At 36.5% G+C, this 20,986-nt stretch overlaps 1 pseudogene; it reads right to left on the reverse strand.

Annotated features, from left to right (window-relative positions):
- Nucleotides 1–14,511: 14,511 nt before the first annotated feature.
- LOC147409432 (L-type lectin-domain containing receptor kinase IX.1 pseudogene) lies at nucleotides 14,512–16,811 on the reverse strand (annotated as a pseudogene).
- Between the last annotated feature and the right edge of the window lie 4,175 nt (nucleotides 16,812–20,986).

Raw genomic sequence — 20,986 nt, forward strand, 5'->3', positions numbered from 1 at the left:
TTTTACACTCATTTGGTTGGACACACTACAGGCACATTCTCGAATTTAGTTCAAGTGGCAGACCGGGTCGAGGACGGGATCCGAACCGGTCTAATATTTGACTTTACAGCCTTGAGTGCAGCAGCGGGGACCTCGACACAAAAGAAATCAGTGCCTTTTGTCAAGAAGAAAGAGGATACCCAAGTTTTCTTCTTAAGAATATCCTCTCATCTCAACAGTTGTTTGATATTAAAATTCTCCTCTAATAGTATCTAAAGTTTTTTGGGTCAAAATAATAACATCCTAACACATCTCTTCAGTATCTTAGTAAGAAAATGTGGATATTGTTAACACAAATCCATATTAATTTATATTTTTAAATTCCAAAAATACCTTTGTTTACCCAACATCATATTACTAATATTTTTTAAATATAAAAAAGATACCTTTTCAAATCGTATAATTGACTCACCTCCCCTCACTCATGTCAGGCGTTTTTAGCTAGAATAATGTTGAAGTGACCTCAAGATTTAACCTCACATCGCACTTTTCTGACGTGGAAGTGTGCAGGGACCATAGATTCTTTTCATCGAGATACGAGGGAAAAGCATCTATGGTTCAAACACACTTCAAGGCAGGACAGTGCAATACAAGGTACAATCTTGAGGTTACTGTAGCACAACTCTTTTAGCTATACTATTATAATGAGAAAATAATGAAATTCTCTTGACAAGTAACACAATGTGTAATGGCATGAGCCCAAAGTTTTGAGGAGCCTTTAACCTAGTAGAACGTGTCGCTTACCTTGTCAAATTAAATTAACAATCTAGTTCAACCCCAACTCCTAAAACAAATTCTACTGAAATCCTAAGCTTATCCAAATGTGGGGTTGCAATACAAGGTACAATCTTGAGATTACTGCAGCACAACTCTTTTAGCTATACTATTATAATGAGAAAATAATGAAATTCAAAGCAGGACAGTGCAATACAAGGTACAATCTTGAGGTTACTGCAGCACAACTCTTTTAGCTATACTATTATAATGAGAAAATAATGAAATTCTCTTGACAAATAACACAATGTGTAATGGCATGAGCCCAAAGTTTTGAGGAGCCTTTAACCTAGTAGAACGTGTCGCTTACCTTGTCAAATTAAATTAACAATCTAGTTCAACTCCAACTCTTAAAACAAATTCTATTGAAATCCTAAGCTTATCCAAATGTGGGGTTGCCCCCCCCCAATCTCCAATGCGAGAGAGGATTCCAATCACCATCTTGAGAGTGGGTGATTAACAGCTCTTTCAGGTCTCCCCCCTCAGCTCTGCCCTGCCATGTGAAAAAAACCAATCTTTGTGGATATTAATCTAATGGAATACCCGGCCAAGTACCAAACTGATTCTCTAGAACCTATACATTCAAAATTGACATATTTTACACTAACTAGATTTCTGGAAGTCCTATGTTAATCAAGAAGAAAACTTGCATCCAAATCTAAATCAGATAGGATAGATGGATAAATCTATCTTTCTATGAATATTGTTGAGTTTAGTCCCACGTCGTACACAAATTACCTTGTCTCTCTCCTTATAAATTCCTAAGCCTCTCCACTCATAGCCAATTGATTTTGAGTTGGATCCCCAAATTTATCAAATATGTCTTTAAAAAAAAATGGATATACCAGGAATGATGAACAAAACTCGAAATAAAACACGAAATAAGGGGAAAAAAATGATCGAAGATACATGGGTGACTCTTCTATATCCAACATGCAACTCCTACTCCACCTCTGGCTTCTGCTTTTTTGGTAAAAATTAGTTTAATTTCAAATTTTTGATGACGCTCCTAATCTCAACATAAAACCGCTTCTTGGGGCTTTTCATAACTAATGACTAATATAATTAATAGGATAAATCTTTCATTATAAGGAAGTTTTATTACATCAAGATTTCAATCAAACAACTTACCCTAAACATTGTGCAAATCATCATCTAGGCGCCGAGTGCAGAAAAGCAGAAGAATCAGAAAAATGAGGGGAAGTACTTATTTGTGAGGAATTGGTGGTGCAACTGCTATGCGAATATTGACTTGGATATGTTTGAGAGTCAGTACCAGTGCTAGATGATGCTTGAGAGAATCCACACACATTCATTGAAGACCTGAAATGTGTGGGAATTGTCATCTTATAGGGAAGATCGGGCAATGGAGCTTCGAATTTAAGAACACTTGTAGACACCCCATTTTTGCATCCGCCTGATTAATCAACTCGTCAACCCGATCGCAAGGATTCCCAATGATGGATGTGTATTCCATTGCTTTACTTTGTTACCAGATTTGTTTCAGAAATCCAGATGAGGTATCTCAAATTGACAAAACCTTAGAAACCACGCTACGCTAGGAAAGTACGACCCCAGAAACATAGAAATCATCATCTTGCAGACCAAAAAGAAGCTTCACGATAAAAATCACTAAAAATTATCAAATTACCAAAATACCCCTAACCTCAAAACAACCCTAGAGCCTACGTTACGCTTAGGAAAACCCATTCGAACACATAAAATGACAAATCGGAACCAAATAAATCATTTCACCAATTTTAACAGAATTTGACAAAATTACGAAAATGCCCCTCATAAAGTTCACAATCATTTCACACAAAAAATTTCATAAATAACAAAAACTAATATTTCCATTGAATTCCTTACGAAAAATCGATTCTAAAACATCCTAGAACATTAAAAACCGACTTAAAACATGAAAAGTCCTCTCCGGGGGCAAAACGGTAATTTCACAATTTTCATGATAAAAAATTCCGAAATTAATAAATAAAACATTAAATAATTAAATTTAAACATTAATGAAATTAATTTAAAATTTTGAACCTAAAAAATCGATCAATCGGACTCTCAGGCAAAATTGTTGAGGGTTCGTGGGATATTTCTTTAAGGACCCCTCCATTTGGGGGTCCAAAGAATTAAAGAAATAATGGAAGGGGTTCTCCAAAAATTTAAAGTAAATCAAGCAAGACTGAAGTCAAGGTATTAAAGTCAATCAAGTGAGACTGAAGTCAAAATTAAAGTCAATTAAGCAAGACTAAAGTCAAGATATTGAAAGTCAATCAATTAAGACTAAAGTCAAAACATTAAAAGTCAATCAAATAAGACCAAAAGTCATAATAGAGATCTAATTAAATAATAACTCTATCTAATAGAGTTCTAACTTAAAAATAATTCTACCTAAAACAATTCTAATTAAAACACAATTCTACCTAAAACAATTTTAACTAAAACACAACTCTAATTAAAAGATCTCTAATTAAACACTAACTCTATCCAAATCAACCCCTAAAAAAATCTATAAATAGAGGTGCTCACACCCTATTTTCGTATCAAATTATAAACCCTAAGAGAAGTAGGTCTAGAAGCTCCCCTAGCCCCCCATAAACCCTAGTTTTGGAGCCCCAACTCCTTAGCTAACATCCCTCCTTCAATTTTAGTCTAGAAAACACCCAAAAGCCTTCTAAAAACATCCCCAAATCCGCAACGAACTTGAAGAGTTCAGATTCAAAAACAAGGAGATACCTTGCCTCGGAGATCCGAAGTCAAATCCGGAAGCAGAACGAAGTAAGGGAGCACGGTACAAGGAGTTCTTTTTGTCAGATCTGAGGGAACCAAGTCCTTGCCATCGGAAAGGTAAACCTTTTATTTTTATTTATTTTCTTATCTAGGTTTTAGCAATGTAATTTACTTGGGAATTTAGTAGAGACCGGCTTTGGCCGGGCGGGGTTGGTGCCTAACACCTTCCAACCCCGTAACTTGATCCCCGAATTCAGTTTTTTTGGTTTTAGATTAGTTTTTATCCGTTTAGAGTCATTGATCGGTTCCTAGACCGTAATAACTAGGTGGCGACTCCCAAACCTCAAGGGTCAAAAGCGGATCCGCGCACCCCGCGGATCGAGGGCGCTTTCAGTGGCGACTCCACTGGGGACATTGAGGATCAAACTTGAAAAACCCCAAGTATGGGGACATTGCCAATGACCTAGTTTTATTTGTTTTGCTTATTTTATTTAATTTTTAGTTAGTTTCATGTTATTGCTTCTTTATTATTTTTATTCTTGTTGGTACGTCATTGATTGTTTGATTCTACTTGGAGCACTTTGATTTAACATATCATCTCTATGGTTTAATCAAGGGCCATTCGGAATGATCCGAAATAATACGAGATTTCGAAGGAATACTTTTATTGAGGAGGAGATTTTTGGACCATGATTTTTTTAACATATATAAGTATATTTCGATTGAAAATTTGGGTGTGTGCTTGATTTAACATTTGACCGTTTTCCTTAAAAAAAAAAAAAAAAAAAAAAAAAGGATTTTTTTTTATTAGTTATTTGTTATTTCGCTTATTAGGTAGGTATTCGTTTTTATTTTAATTTATTAGGCAAGACATGCTGTCCATTGACAGCATATAGAGTTTCAAAAAAAAAAAAAAAAAAAAAAAAATATATATATATATATATATATATTTTTTTTTTGAAGTTTCTGCCAACAACAGCCCCCTTTGGTGTGCCACAAGTAAACTGCCGTTTTTTTTCGTTTACACCTGTTTGGTGTGCCAAAAATAAAAACCTTTATTTAAAGTCCGCACATCGTCTTCCTCACTTGGTTCCAACGGTCTCAACAGAGATCGAAGAACCTTGCCCCCGATTGTTCCTAAACCACGCTTTGGTTTGCAATGTCGACCGATCTAAATATCAACCAATCGGAGTAGCCATCATCTTGATCGAACAAGCAATGGTGAACTAAGGGACTGGTAGGGGGCGTTGTCTTCTGTACGAGATGGGAGATTTGATTGGGATCAGAGAACTCGAACGTCGTTTCTCCTTCCTGATTTTTGTGGCTGTTTTTTTGGGACTGGTAGGGTGCTGTTGTTGAGTTTTTTTTCTTTACTCAAATATCGTTTCAAGTCTCAAGTTTGGTGGCTGTTTTTTTTTCTCTGATCAGTCGTTTTGGTGAGGTAGATACCGTTGATCTCGATTTCGAATGCGAGGATCTCTATGGAGATTTGTTTCAATCTCAGTTTCTCTCTTCTTTTCAAACAAAAGACCGGAATCATCAAGAGACAGTTCATGGGGAATTTTCATCGCAGCAAGATGAGATGGAAGTTTATCCTCATGAAACTCCATGACTGCAACTCGGATATGTTATGTACTCTCTGCGTTTTTTTGATTAACTTTGTCCGAGTTATCTGTTATATCTCTTTGGTGCTCTCGGTTCTGGATAACCAATAACGTTAATGGCCAAATATCGAGTTGGTAATAGTGGCCCTGTTGTTTTAAAACAGCACCTAAGGCTGATCTCGACGCTGGTATAATGTTCTAGGCTGATCTCGACGATTAGCCTGCTGTTCTAGGCTGATCTCGACGATTAGCTGCTGTTATATGATGATCTCGACGCTTGATCTCGACGATAACATGCTGATCTCGACGATTATGCTGCTGTTAAGGGTTGATCTCGACGTTGATCTCGACGTTAAGCTTCTGATCTCGACGTTGAGCTCGACGATATCCTGCTGTTTTAAAACAGCAAGACCGATCTCGACATGTGCCGGATGAATTCGATCATTGGCAGCGGCATATAATTTGTTTCCCAAAATTATTTTGTTTTTTTTAAGATCAGTTTGTTTTCTAAAAAGAGGAAATTAATTTGTTTCTAAAAAAAGAAAAAAATCAAAATAAAAAAATTGGAAGGAAGTTAGAAAAAAAACAGCAAAATCATCTTTTTGAATATTGTTAAACAGCAACACATGTTCAAGTTTTTCTGTTTTTCTGAATTTCTTTTGGGTTAGACTCGGTTTTAAAAGAAAAATAATGATAAAAAAATAAAAATAAAACCATCCTCTTTATTTCATTGATCATTATTATACACTTAATTCAAAACCCTTAGAAATTTCGAATTATTTCGGGTCGCCCCAAAACACCCTTGATTGGACTATGAAATTTATCAAAATATTGCGATGATCGGGACTATAAACTACCATGATTGGTATATGAAGGTGATGTGCATGCTTATTTCCATGGTTCGGACCATATTATTAATTCATGATAATTGCCTATTTAATGTGCCATAATATCATTGGGAATGCATGTTTGATGTTGGTCATAATGTTGATCATGATTAAGTGTTTATGTGATTGGAATGATGCTTAGATCCATATAATTCATGTTATAATGATTGGTTTGATTGGGCCATGGGCCCATTTGTTTGAAAAAAGGCCCCGGGCACACCCCACCCTTGCTTTGCACACACCACATGCACGTTTACTGCTTTACTCACTTACACGTCCCATTTAGCCAACGTGGCACTAGTGCGTGGCCCGGTCTTTCGGAGATGCGACGTCATTCATGAAACCCACAACTCCAGTCACGTACCTTAGGGTATATCGAACTGGGGCATCAATGCCGTCTGATCAGGTGATTCTGAGAGACATATTGATGCACCCATGCTGGGGTGACCTGAGCCTTTGTCCTATTGTAAGCCACACAGTCACATGTCCCGATTGCCAACGTAGTACTAGTACGTGGTCGGTCCCCTCGTGGGATGCCAAACCATTTATGAAAGCTACAACTCTTGACTCGTACCCGTAGGTATAAAAGGTAATCTAAGTATATCAATTGCACTTCTTGGTCAAAAACGGTGCCTAAGCAAGATCTTGCCCCGCTGTACCCTACTGTACGAGGGGGATAGACTACGTTATTCTAGACGAGAGGTATTTAAGTGGGCCCTTGCTCAGCATTGTGCGCCACCTCTCAACTGGAGATCAAACTGGCCCTTTTTGGCTTCAGAGAAGTGAATTGAGGTTTTAGATTATCACCTATACGGTATATCAAACCAAGTCACCACGTATCGAAAGGTATATAGGTGTGCTTGGGCAAGGGTGGCCAGATAAAAATGCATTGCACGTAGTAAGCCTAGAGTCTAGAAACCTTCCCCATAGGTCACGACTCGAACTTATCGTGGGTGTTCCCGGGTTGTTTATTGAATGAATGCCTGTTGTTGGATGAATGTATGTGAGTGATGTGAATGATGAGATCAAAGTGTATGATTGTCCTCAAGGATCAAAGAAATTTTATTTTTGAAAATTAAAACGGGTGCACCGACCCAGTAAAGAATCCATTCTTTTACAATGATGACCCATTCCATCCAGATCCAACAATCATGATGGACCGGGCCAGTTAAATCAAAATGGAAATCGAATTTTCAAAGAAGAGAAAGAAAATATTTTTCAAAAAGGATTATTTTCCAAAAGAAGTGTTCTTTAGAAGAAACATTTTCCAGAAAATATATTTTCCAAAAATATTTTTCATAAGAATGAAATTTTCCAAAAGAAAATAAATTAATCTTTTACATGGACCATTGGAAGAGTACTAAAATCCTCTTTTGTGTCAAACCAGGATGTTAGCCGCCGGCGATAACCCAATCGATCAGTTAGTCAAAACAACCGTCATAGGGATGCACCCTGTAGAGAAGATCAATTTTGGGAGATTCATGTTGAGGAGTGCTCTTTACTTCCATGAGTTTGAGATAGACTGGAACCTCTTACATGCTATGGCTAAACGATGGAACCCCTACCTTCACATATTCCACATTGGGCGTATACACTTGTGCCCTACTTACGAGGATTTTTGTGGTATTATGGGGATATCCACTTCAGGACCTCTAGTCCGGCCCTCATTGAAGACCGGATATTCTGGTGCCCTCGCCACAGGATTGAATATTTCCAAAGAAGAAGCCAAGGCCATAATCCATAACGGGAGACTGGATTTAGTACCTTTACTGGGCCCGTACCGCTCCCGCAGTCATCCTATCAATGTAAAACCCGAAGCCTGGCGAGCCACTAGAGACTATCGATTATGCTTAGGAATCCTAGCCCAATACATACTGACCTCTAATAGTGATGGCCAAACTATCCCTGAGTCCTTCATAGATTTAGCCTCTCAACTCTCGAGGAAAGCCAACCCAGTGCCCCTCATCTTAGCTGAAACCTTCTCAGGTCTAGATGCCATAAAAAGTGGTGAGCGGGAAAGCTTCAAAGGAAGTCCCCACTTACTCTATATGTGGCTTTGTGATCGTCTTAAGATTGTAGATGTTCCCTCAAACCTCGAATATGGGCCATAACACTTCTCCAAGAAAAACCTGTTAGTGCGTCACAACTCAGTCAAAGCCTGGAGTAAATGGTTAGACTCTCGCTTAGCTCGTCATATCGATTTTAGGTGCCCTTGGTGGATGACTGATCCCCCTGTTCTAGGAACCAAAGGATCCTACTATGTCCGTCTGATGGGTTTAGAAGAAACATCTTTTTACCATCCTAATTTGATCCCAGAACAGTATGATGTACCATAGAGTTATCCTTATCTCAACCCAGAGCTTTCTTTTCCCCCGAGCCTTTGACTGAAAAGTTAGTACACCTCATCGAGAAAGCATGGAACAAGCGCACCTTAGGGTATCCGGACGGACCAGCAGAATTCAGAGAGCCGGTTGTTAGAACCAAGAGGGTCAAGCCTGATAGCAATCCTGATGACCATCAAGACAAAACCAAGCGTCCATGTAAAAATAATTCAAATCAAATTTGTTGAAAGATGTTTTAATAAGAACATATTGTCAATCATTTTCAATAAAATTATCTTTCTTTTTTGAATAAATATCTCCTTTTCAAATACTCATTGTGTGAATGGATTAATTAATGGATTGGTGCACAAACCTCAATAAAATGATTCTTAAAAATGTTATCAAGGGGTTAATATCGAAATTGACTAAATCTACCTTTGATGGGGTCATATAGGGTTATCATTGTATCTAAGCTCAATCGTCCATCGTCTATCTAGGGTTGTAAATCCGGTCAGTTAGAGTAAACATCAATATCAAGTCAACAGTCAGAAATGACCTCAAATTTCTCAACATCATCCAGTTGTTCTTTGAAGATCATAGTGCCTCAATCCTGTTGGTTGTAAGCAATGTCTCAGTCCTCAGTCCTAATCAAGCCCATTGTGGGTAGTTGTATTGAGTTTTCATGAGTTATTTGAGTTAGCTCGAGTCCAATTTTTCAATGTCATATTTTCTTTAGATCGAGTCTACTCTTTTCCTATTGAGTCGAGTTAATTTATTGAGTTTATAGAGGTGTCTGTCGTCCCTTCTGAATTTGATTGAATAAAGAAAATTTTTAATACCTCAAGCGCATTAAAGAATTAACTAATAATCTACCTTCAAAGATATATTTTTCTCCTGAACAAGAAAGATAAGAGTCGGGCTCAAGAAAGCAAAGGTTATTGACCTCGGAACAGAAATAAATTCCTAAAGAGATTCAAATAGAAACCATCTTATCTCCAGAAGAACACAAGGGGATAATGAATTTTCTTAGAAATTTCGAAGACTTGTTCACGTGGGCCTATGAGGATATGTTAGGTGCAAGTTTGGGTGTTGTCTAACACGGATTATATATTGACTCGTCTATATCGATGGAATCAAAGAAGATGTTATAAAATACATCAACACTATCCTTACTACATCTTGAATTGCAAATCACATATTATCAATCGATATGGGGATACCTTTTGAACTGATCTCTGATAATGGGTCGTACTTCAAAGCTTAAATCATTACTCTGTGTTCAAAGTTGAAGATCCGGAATCACAAATCATCCTCCTACCGTCCTCAGATCAATGGAACGGTTGAAGCAGTTAGTAAGAGTATCAAGACTATCATCAGGAAAATGAGTCAATAACATCGAGATTGGTCAGAAAAATTATCATTCACGCTGTGGACATATCGAACCCTAATTCGATCCTCTATTGGAGTTACTCCCTACTCTTTAGTGTATGGCATGGAAGCAGTCTTGCCAGTTGAAATGAAAATTCCGTCTCTCAGGGTCTTATTGGAAAATCATTTGTTAGAAACAGATTGGGTTCGTCAGCAGTATGAAGAATTAAACTTGATCGAAGAAAACGAGTTAAAGCCCTATACCATGTGCAAGCTTATCTAAGAAGAGTCACCTGTGCATTTGACAAGAAGGTCAAAGCTCATCAGACTTCAAAGAAAATTGAACACTCCTCATCGACTATGGGAGAAAGTCTAAATTGGAGAAATTCATTCATTAAGGAAATACTGTCTGGAAAAGTCGTCAGACTTCAAGATCATGATGGAGTTGAACTACCAGAACCAACCAACCTTGACCAGATCAAGCGGTACTACATTTAGGGAGGCCATCTTTGGCCGAATCAATCCTCATATTACCCAGTTACCCTGTTCAACATATCCTTTCTCAACCCTTTGTAGCCTTTTCAAAAAAAAATGAATGATGCCTTTTTTCTTTCTCAGCCCGATCACCTAACCTAGGGGAGGGAAACTTTGAACTACGTTTTGGTCTGATCCCAAAATGTTGGGGTACGTAGGCAACCTGAGAAATTACTTCAGGCCCGACCACATCAATAAAAAAAATCTATTTCCCCATACAATAAGAAATGAAAAAAATTCAAAAGGAAAAAAAATTCAAAATGGGGAAGAAAATTTAAAGAAAAAGAAATAATTTAAAAGGAAATGCCACACAAGGGGCATTTGGGTTTTTGAGCCTCAAAATTCCTTTCTTTTTACCCAGTCCCAAGCCTACCTATAAAAGTCCTCCTAAGTACCGTGTGAAAAGTCAAGGAGGGTGGCAAAGCATGATCAGACAGTAAATTCTAGAAGTTCAAAGGAGAAGAAAAAGATAAATGATGAAGCCTGCTAAGTTGAAAACCCGAAAAGGGCGACTTAGGGAAAAATTAAGGCAAGCTCGCAAGGTTGAAAATCTGAAAGGACAACTTTGGCAACAATCAGAGCAAAGAAAAAAAAGCTCGCTAGATCGAAAACCTGAAAAGGCGATCTAGGCAAAAGCTAGAGCAAGCTCGCTAGATTGAAAACCTGAAAAGGTGATCTAGGCAAAAGTTAGAGCAACAAAGAAAAATAGAAAAAGATCCCAAGCTGAGAGCGGTCCGAGCTAAAACATTAGAAGTCCGAATAACCAAGTTCAATACTTAGCTTAAGTCAGGCATAGACTCAGAAGCCACAAGTATCTTGTCTATGATCGATCTGAAAATGTTTACTTCCCCAAGTGAACCAAGGGAGATAAAGTTGAATTCTATGATGAGTCTCGAAAGGATATAATTTTGTACTCTTGAGCCTGACTCAAAACCTTTAATAAAATTAATCAAAATTAAAAAGTTGAGTCTTTATTGCGCTTGTGGTAATCAATTATTTCAAACCTTCATACAAGGGGCATTTTCTTTCTTTCTTTAATGTAACTTTTCCCCCTTATACTAGGGGCATTTTTTTTATGATGTGTTCAATTATTTTCAAGGCCATGGTCATTGTCAAACTAGAGGCATTTTGTCTTCGAGCAATGTTAATCCTAAAAAATTAATAGGAACCCCAAACTTAAGGTTACCCTCTTGATAACAGTTTTTTGAAAAACCTTTGAGGTTCAAAAGAAATAAAAACTCAGGTTTTAAATTCATAAAACTTTTTGATAAATCCTTGAGGTTCAAACAAAAGCATTTTGGGTCTCACATAGGAGATATAACATTCTTTCGTTCTCCAGATTCTTTTCCAGATTCAATCATTCTTGGAATCAATCCTTTCTCTTCCAGATTTATTATCTTCCAGATTTATTCGTTCTCCGGTTCGTTCTAATCAATTTTCTCCAAAATTCATTCATTCCTCTGCCAGTTTTGCTTAGTTTCCGCCAAGGGTTATCTTGGATTTTGCTCAATTACCGCCAAGGGTTAACTTGGATTTTGCTCAGTTTCCGCCAAGGGTTATCTTGGATTTTGCTCAGTTTCCGCCAAGGGTTATCTTGGATTTTGCTCAGTTTACGCCAAGGGTTATCTTGGATTTTGCTCAGAGGCCGCCAAGGGTTAACTTGGATTTTGCTCAATCTTCGCCAAGGGTTATCTTGGATTTTGCTCAGTTGCCGCCAAGGGTTATCTTGGATTTTGCTCAGTCTCCGCCAAGAGTTATCTTGGATCTATGCTCAGATACCGCCGAGGGTTTTCTCGGAACTATGCTCAGATACCGCCGAGGGTTTTCTCGGAATTATGCTCAGATACCGCCGAGGGTTTTCTCGGAACTATGCTCAGATACCGCCGAGGGTTTTCTCAGAATTATGCTCAGATACCGCCGAGGGTTTTCTCGGAATTATGCTCAGATACCGCCGAGGGTTTTCTCGGAACTATGCTCAGATACCGCCGAGGGTTTTCTCGGAATTATGCTCAGATACCGCCGAGGGTTTTCTCGGAACTATGCTCAGATACCGCCGAGGGTTTTCTCGGAATTATGCTCAGATACCACCGAGGGTTTTCTCGGAACTATGCTCAGATACCGCCGAGGGTTTTCTCGGAATTATGCTCAGATACCGCCGAGGGTTTTCTCGGAACTATGCTCAGATACCGCCGAGGGTTTTCTCGGAATTATGCTCAGATACCGCCGAGGGTTTTCTAGGAATTATGCTCAGATACCGCCGAGGGTTTTCTCGGAACTATGCTCAGATACCGCCGAGGGTTTTCTCGGAATTATGCTCAGATACCACCGAGGGTTTTCTCGGAATTATGCTCAGATACCGTCGAGGGTTTTCTCGGAACTATGCTCAGATACCGCCGAGGGTTTTCTCGGAATTATGCTCAGATACCGCCGAGGGTTTTCTCGGAACTATGCTCAGGAACTATGTTCAGATTATATTCAAATTATGCTCAGTTTATATTCAAATTATGCTCAGTTTATACTCAGATTATGCTAAATTTATGCTCAGGTTTTACTCAGTTTCACACAGTGCACACACTTGCACATTTGCACTTTTTAGTCAGGGAGAATTCTCTAAAATTCAAGGATCTGACACCGTCAGTGAGAGTTTGCGCTCAAGGACCTGACAACCTTTTAATTCGGGGAGAGCTTTACCCTCAAGGATCCGAACACCTTGACGAATTGCTAAATCAGGCTGCAAAATGAACTGTCACTAGCTTTGGCATTCGGATATCGCACTATCTACCAAAATAGATTTGCTATCCAGTTTGCTTCAACCCTCTGCCAAAGAGGGGCATCTGTAGACACCCCATTTTTGCATCCGCCTGATTAATCAACTCGTCAACCCGATCGCAAGGATTCCCAATGATGGATGTGTATTCCATTGCTTTACTTTGTTACCAGATTTGTTTCAGAAATCCAGATGAGGTATCTCGAATTGACAAAACCTTAGAAACCACGCTACGCTAGGAAAGTACGACCCCAGAAACATAGAAATCATCATCTTGCAGACCAAAAAGAAGCTTCACGATAAAAATCATTAAAAATTATCAAATTACCAAAATACCCCTAACCTCAAAACAACCCTAGAGCCTACGTTACGGTTAGGAAAACCCATTCGAACACATAAAATGACAAATCGAAACCAAATAAATCATTTCACCAATTTTAACAGAATTTGACAAAATTACGAAAATGCCCCTCATAAAGTTCACAATCATTTCACACAAAAAATTTCATAAATAACAAAAATTAATATTTCCATTGAATTCCTTACGAAAAACCGATTCTAAAACATCCTAGAACATTAAAAACCGACTTAAAACGTGAAAAGTCCTCTCCGGGGGCAAAACGGTAATTTCACAATTTTCATGATAAAAAATTCCGAAATTAATAAATAAAACATTAAATAATTAAATTTAAACATTAATGAAATTAATTTAAAAATTTGAATCTAAAAAATCGATCAATCGGGCTCTCAGGCAAAATTGTTGAGGGTTCGTGGGATATTTCTTTAAGGACCCCTCCATTTGGGGGTCCAAAGAATTAAAGAAATAATGGAGGGACCTTCTCCAAAAATTTAAAGTAAATCAAGCAAGACTGAAGTCAAGGTATTAAAGTCAATCGAGTGAGACTACAGTCAAAATTAAAGTCAATTAAGCAAGACTGAAGTCAAGATATTGAAAGTCAATCAATTAAGACCAAAGTCAAAACATTAAAAGTCAATCAAATAAGACCAAAAGTCATAATAGAGATCTAATTAAATAATAACTCTATCTAATAGAGTTCTAATTTAAAAATAATTCTACCTAAAACAATTCTAATTAAAACACAATTCTACCTAAAACAATTTTAACTAAAACACAACTCTAATTAAAAGATCTCTAATTAAACACTAACTCTATCCAAATCAACCTTTAAAAAAATTCTATAAATAGAGGTGCTCACACCCTATTTTCGTATAAAATTATAAACCCTAAGAGAAGTAGGTCTAGAAGTTCCCCTAGCCCCCCATAAACCCTAGTTTTGGAGCCCCAACTCCTTAGCTAACATCCCTCCTTCAATTTTAGTCTAGAAAACACCCAAAAGCCTTCTAAAAACATCCCCAAATCCGCAACGAACTTGAAGAGTTCAGATTCAAAAACAAGGAGATACCTTGCCTCGGAGATCCGAAGTCAAATCCGGAAGCAGAACGAAGTAAAGGAGCACGGTACAAGGAGTTCTTTTTGTCAGATCTGAGGGAACCAAGTCCTTGCCATCGGAAAGGTAAACCTTTTATTTTTATTTATTTTCTTATCTAGGTTTTAGCAATGTAATTTACTTGGGAATTTAGTAGAGACCGGCTTTGGCCGGGCGGGGTTGGTGCCTAACACCTTCCAACCCCGTAACTTGATCCCCGAATTCAGTTTTTTTGGTTTTAGATTAGTTTTTATCCGTTTAGAGTCATTGATCGGTTCCTAGACCGTAATAACTAGGTGGCGACTCCCAAACCTCAAGGGTCAAAAGCGGATCCGCGCACCCCGCGGATCGAGGGCGCTTTCAACACTAATTGCTTGCCTTATAGAAGGCCTTAAATTAAGATCCATATTAGCACACCACAACCCAACGATCATCAATTGCACTATTTGTTGCTCATCGAAATCCATACTTAGTCTAGCATCTACCGCTTCAAGAAGTCTTCCACTTCCATAGAGTTCCCATACCCAAGCTACCAATCCTACCTTATTTTCTTCCTCCTTAGGTTCAACAGCTCTTCTTCCACACGCTATTTCCAATGCAACAACTCCGAAGCTATAAACATCCGATTCTTTACCAGCTTTTCCGGTCATAGCACACTCGGGGGCCAAGTAACCCATGGTCCCAGCCAACATGGTTGTTTTCATTCCCAATTCATGATCGACAAACCTTGCTAGTCTAAAATCTCCAAGTTTAGCATTAAAACTTGAATCCAACATCAAATTGCTTGATTTAATATCCCTATGCACCACGCATTGTTCCCATTCTTCATGCAAATAGAGCAATGCCGACGCCAAGCCAAGGGCTATCTTGTATCTGAGTGCCCATGTTAACATGATTTTCCCTTGGAAGAGATGAGCATCAAGACTACCATTAGGCATTAACTCGTAAACAAGAAGTAATTCGGCTCGTTGATGGCACCAACCGATGAGTTGTACCAAATTTCTGTGTCTCAATCTACTGATGATCTTCACTTCTGAGACAAATTCCTTTTTTCCTTGTCTAGATCCTTGGGAGACCCTCTTAACAGCTACATCCAATTTTGAATCAGTCAAGAGACCTCTGTAAACCCCTCCAAACCCTCCCTCTCCAAGCTTCCTTTCCTCTGAAAAGTTATTTGTCGCGCTGGCCAATTCGCTATAAGTGAACCTCTTAGGCCCCGTTCCCTTCTCAAAATCATCGTCGGTGGACATGTCGCTCATTGTATCGTCTTCTTCTTCTCTCACTTTAGATCTCTTCTTCCACCAAACAAACAAAATCAAACCCAACCCACCAACCAAAACCGATCCACCAACAACCAAACCAATCACCAACCCAATATTATTCTTTCCTCCACCTCCACCTCCATCTCCACCTGTACCTCCATCTCCACTTCCGCTAGGATTCCCTGAACATGAAACAAGTTCTGTCGAATTAAAGCTCCACGAAAGAACTTTATGAAACTCGAAATGCGTCCCTGTAGCCGCTGAGAAACCGACATCAACACATTCGGGTAAAACATCTCTCAAATCCACAATATGAGAAACTATAGGACTACTAAAAACAGGATTTTGAGCATAACTCAAATAGACACTCAAGTTGTGGCTTCTTGAATTATAACTAACCCAAGCATGACCAGTAGAACCATTCTTTAAATTGGTCGTATTTGTAGTATTCCACGTTGCCACCGATATAATCGAGTTAACATCAATACCCACATGATCACATTGAGGATCCCACTCGTTCCAAAAGGTGTCGAATTCAATAGCAACAATTGGGTTTTGTGATGAATTGAACTTCGAATTGGCAGCAAATAAGGCGAGGAGATTCCCGATCGAATCAGGTGGGATGTTGGAGTTGTTGGGAGCAAGGAAGAAGGCTAGTCCATCAGCACCAACGGGTGGATTTTGCATTTTGATTTCGAAAGTGAAACGTGTGTCGAAGCTGGCTAATGCTTTAGTGGTAGAGTCCCAAAGACGCACAGGTTCAGTGTAAACAGCTCGACCGACACTGAAGTTAGCGAATGCATCACGTCGGTTTGTTGTAAGTTCTATGTATCCGGCTACGTGGGAGGTATTGCCTTGAAATTTTATGTTTGTTGGGTATGATTGAAAGTCTGAGTAGTTGAAGGTAGTTGCATTTGAAGATGGTATAAGAAATAAGAACAACATCAGCAACAACAATTCGAAGAAGGAGAAAAGGATTTTTGGAGATTGAATTGGAGAGGTTTTTGAGTTTTTCAGAGCCATTGCTTTGTACCAAGATGGCTATGGAAAATTTGAGGTTGAAGAGGTTAAGGAAGGACTTCATATATGAAAGGTCTTGTAGTTTGAAAATATTTTTAAGGTGTTTTGGTATCACCCCTATAAAATACCTTGAATTAGTAAAAACATACTAATCTTTTAATTTCTTGGTCCACCCCTTTTCACAATTTTAATTATATTGGTTGTTTGGATAATTTTGACTTAAAATGGGGGGATATACCCATTGAGGGGCATTTTTTTTTCTAAAAAAAGTAAAATAAAGTAATGCGTTGATCCTATGATAAACGTCTCTACCTACGTAAAAGAGTGTTTATTTTGTAACTCAACTTGACAAGATAACTCAAAAACTCATTGACGTGATAAGTGCAAGAATCATATAATTTTTTTCTCGGGATACACAATTATGCATGTTTTATGAGAATGTGCAATTGTGTATCTTGAGGAAAAAAATCTATTATTCTTATAGGATACAAGTCAATTGAATTATTGAGTTATCCTGATATGTTGAGGTACAAAATCATAACTCTACATAAAATATTTTAATTTAAAAAATTGTAAATTATCATTTTCAAAATTAAAATGAAGTCTACTATTTTTGAAATTTTCAACTTTTTCTCTACCCATTGGATAATTCCCCCTAACATTAAATAGAAACTAGAAAATTCAAAAATAAAAATTCAAAGGAGTTAGATTGAAATAGTGAAAATCTAAGGAGATGATACTACAAATTCCCATTTTTTCTATTCAGGTGATGGAAACTGCTTGTTGGTTGGAAATTAAATTAAATGTATCTGGCGTTCTTTAGATGAATTATTTAGTCAAGTCTTCTCTCCCTCTTTTTCTTTCTTCCCTCTCACGCTATGGAGATTAGAGACGTCTCCTTTATTTTGATTTCAATACTTTGCGATTCTTATTAATTATATATTTATTTTTTCATCTTGACATTGATCCTACACAAACCTTAAGATTTTGGGATCCATTAAGAATCCAATTTGGCTACTAGGGGGAAAATATTTATGTGTTGGATTGGATCCAATTTGATTTGGACATGATTTGATTGTTACTGGTTCAGGTTTAGATAACATTTTAAGATTCGGATAATCCTAATTAATCTTTTACGTGCCTCAATCAAATAAATAGCTAGGAATCACCAATCAAACTGATTTCTGGTGTGCCTAACATAAACGTGAACCATTACTGAAAAATTGGATGAGACTCGGTTTCATATATGCTTTGGTAGACCAGCCGTGCTCGGTCAAGTTCATTTTTGACAAATACCCCAATTTTTTTTTTTCAAAAATCGTTTAGATAGCGAGATGTGGAAAGAGACGTACAACCTAATAAAGGAACCTTTTTGACTTGTATTTTTAATTTATTTTATTTTATTATAGAATAATAATAAATTTGACTAAAAATGAATAATGACTTTTTAACTTAGGAAGCCTTGTCAATAATCAGCTGACGTATTACGGACATGAAATCATAGATCTATTTCCTTGACATACATAAATGCAAATCCTCATAAGAAAATATAAATTTGTTTGTCCATATCCGTAATGAGTCAACCAAATGTTGATCGAGTAAAGATTTTCTAGTTCGAATATAGCACTCGTACTTAATTGATGAGGAATGCGTATTGAGTCAATGATTTTTTTCCTTATGTATGTCAAGGAAAAAATCTATGATATTGTGCACATGTCAGTTCAATAGAGATTTTTTTTTTTTTTTTTTTTAAATTTCTCATGATTATTTTTTTATAAAAAATAAAAATTATAAATGTCTCTCCAATTTCATTTTAGATATTTATCTCTTTACCCAAGTTTTCATCATAATCCCACTTATTTTGCCACGCCAACTTTCAATTATAACGTGACCGCCCCTATGGGTAGTTCAATAGAAAGTTCCAAGGGTGGAGCCAAGATTTTGTCAATAGGCGGGGTTGAGGTAGGGGAATCAAAATTTCTTGTAAGAACAATATTGGTGAATCATTTTTTTTTTTCCCACTATTATTAATGTAGTAACATAAAATTCTTATATTTTTTTAAATTTTATTTTGGAAGCAAATGCCCACACTGTAAATCCGCTTGAGAAGGTCAAAGACCATTCATGAAGAAAAGCCAAAGAAAAATTAAAAAAAAATAGAGATGAAATGAAATGAAATCGTATGCTTATAAAATCTTACCTATTGCAACTTAAATTCATCCAATGATGTATCATAATAAAAGTTTGGGGTGTCAATATAAAAGTCCTTTCTCTAAGATTCAAATATAAAATTATGAGTCCGGTTCTTATGCATCCGGTGCGGAGTGTATATAACAAAAACCTTTTCGTTCGTTGAATATGACAAAATTCCAATTCCAACTCACTGTATTTTTAAAAAGAATTTCAAAACATGAAGTGCAACATTGTAGATTTTTCAAAGTGACGATTATATTGATATTAAGTAGCAAGACCGTTGATATATTATTTTTTATCAAAGTGACAATCTCAATGGTTTATATTCAACCACTTGGGTAAGATGATGATGATGCTGTGGTGTACGCGACAAAGATAATAATAAGTGCATTGAAGTCATCTTTGGAAAGGAATCAAGGGGGCATGTCATCATTTTGAAAATTTGTCGAGGTTTCTCAAATATAAAATAATAATAAAAATAAATAAATAAAACCTTTTGTCCAAGTCTTTTCCCATGGGATGACTCATTCTCGTCATGATCATTGTCAATTTTTTTTTTTTTTTTAGCCTAACCTGATTTAAAATATCTACAGAGAAAGTATCGATGATACAATCAACATCTCATCTGGATTATTTATAAATAATAAATAATAAATATATTTTACGCTATAATTTTAGTAAAATATATGACTAAAATTTTTCACTTTATAAAACTATATTTCTTTTCCTACATGTGTAAAATGTTTTAATTTCAAAAGTGGTAAGTTATCATTTTCAGGATTAAAATGAAGTCTACCATTTTAGGAATTTTCAACTTTTTCGCTCCCGATTTGATAATTTCCCCTGACAGTAAATAGAAAATTCAAAGGGGTAAGATTGAAATAATTAGAATCTAAGGATATTTTACGTATTTAAAATCAAGTCTTCTCTCCCTCTTTTTCTTTCTTCCCTCTCACAATCTAGACACGTGTACCTTTTTTCTTTTTTAATACTATATGTGATTGTTATTAATTATATTTTTATTTTTTGCATCTGCACATCGGCTTTGATGTGCTCACAAATCCTTTTCTACTATTTGGACACAACTTGAAAATTTTAGTGCAATTTTTTTTTGAATTGCTTAAAAAAATTTTAAAAAAATTTATTTTAATTTGACTTTTATAATAACTAGTGGGCCCTGCACGTGCAGATTGTATAATCTAAAATTCAAACAGAAAAATAATTAATGAAATAATATGTTTAGTAGGACGAGGACATTCATGAATTAGACAATCTTGATTTTAATTTAAATAAGCGATATTGAATTTTGAGATTAACTCTAATATACTCTTTATTTTATATCTTTAACTTCACAAATACATAAGTGTAAAGCCACTCATTTTTAAAAGTATGACGATAAGAGTTACTCATCCAATACCCATTAGATGGGTCAAGAAAATCTACAAGGAACCCAGGACTTGAGAAACTTGAGATATAAACAAAACTCTTACAATCATAGTACATCATAGTCAATTCTTGAACCCATGTTATCATACAACCATGCCTCAACATGAGTATTAATCTACAAAATCACAAAGACTTTTAAGAAAGAAACCAATCACCATTTGTTAGAACAGATATAAGACAAAAATTGAAATTCTCAAAACATAATAAAACATACAAGGAATCATGGAATTAAGAAACTTGAGATAAAAACATAACTTCTACAACTATAGTGTATCATAGTCAACTCTTGAACCCATATCATCATACAACCATGTCTCAACATGAACATCAATCTACAAAATCACAAGGAATTTTAAGAAAGAAGCCAATCAACTATTAACCATCATCTACAATAAATTAAAAATCCACATCATCCCAACTTACACTAGTGTTATTGCATATTGTAATTAATAATTATAATTAAATAATTAAATATAACTAACATTCAAACAAAATAATTACAGATATACATTTATTTTAAATATCAATATCAATTCCAAAAAATAATTAAAAAATTAAATAAATAACTAATACATTTAGTTTTA

This window comes from Akebia trifoliata, chromosome 2 (genome assembly GCF_017979445.1).
Source record: "Akebia trifoliata isolate Shusen 1 chromosome 2, ASM1797944v1, whole genome shotgun sequence".
In the NCBI taxonomy this organism is placed as follows: Eukaryota; Viridiplantae; Streptophyta; class Magnoliopsida; order Ranunculales; family Lardizabalaceae; genus Akebia; species Akebia trifoliata.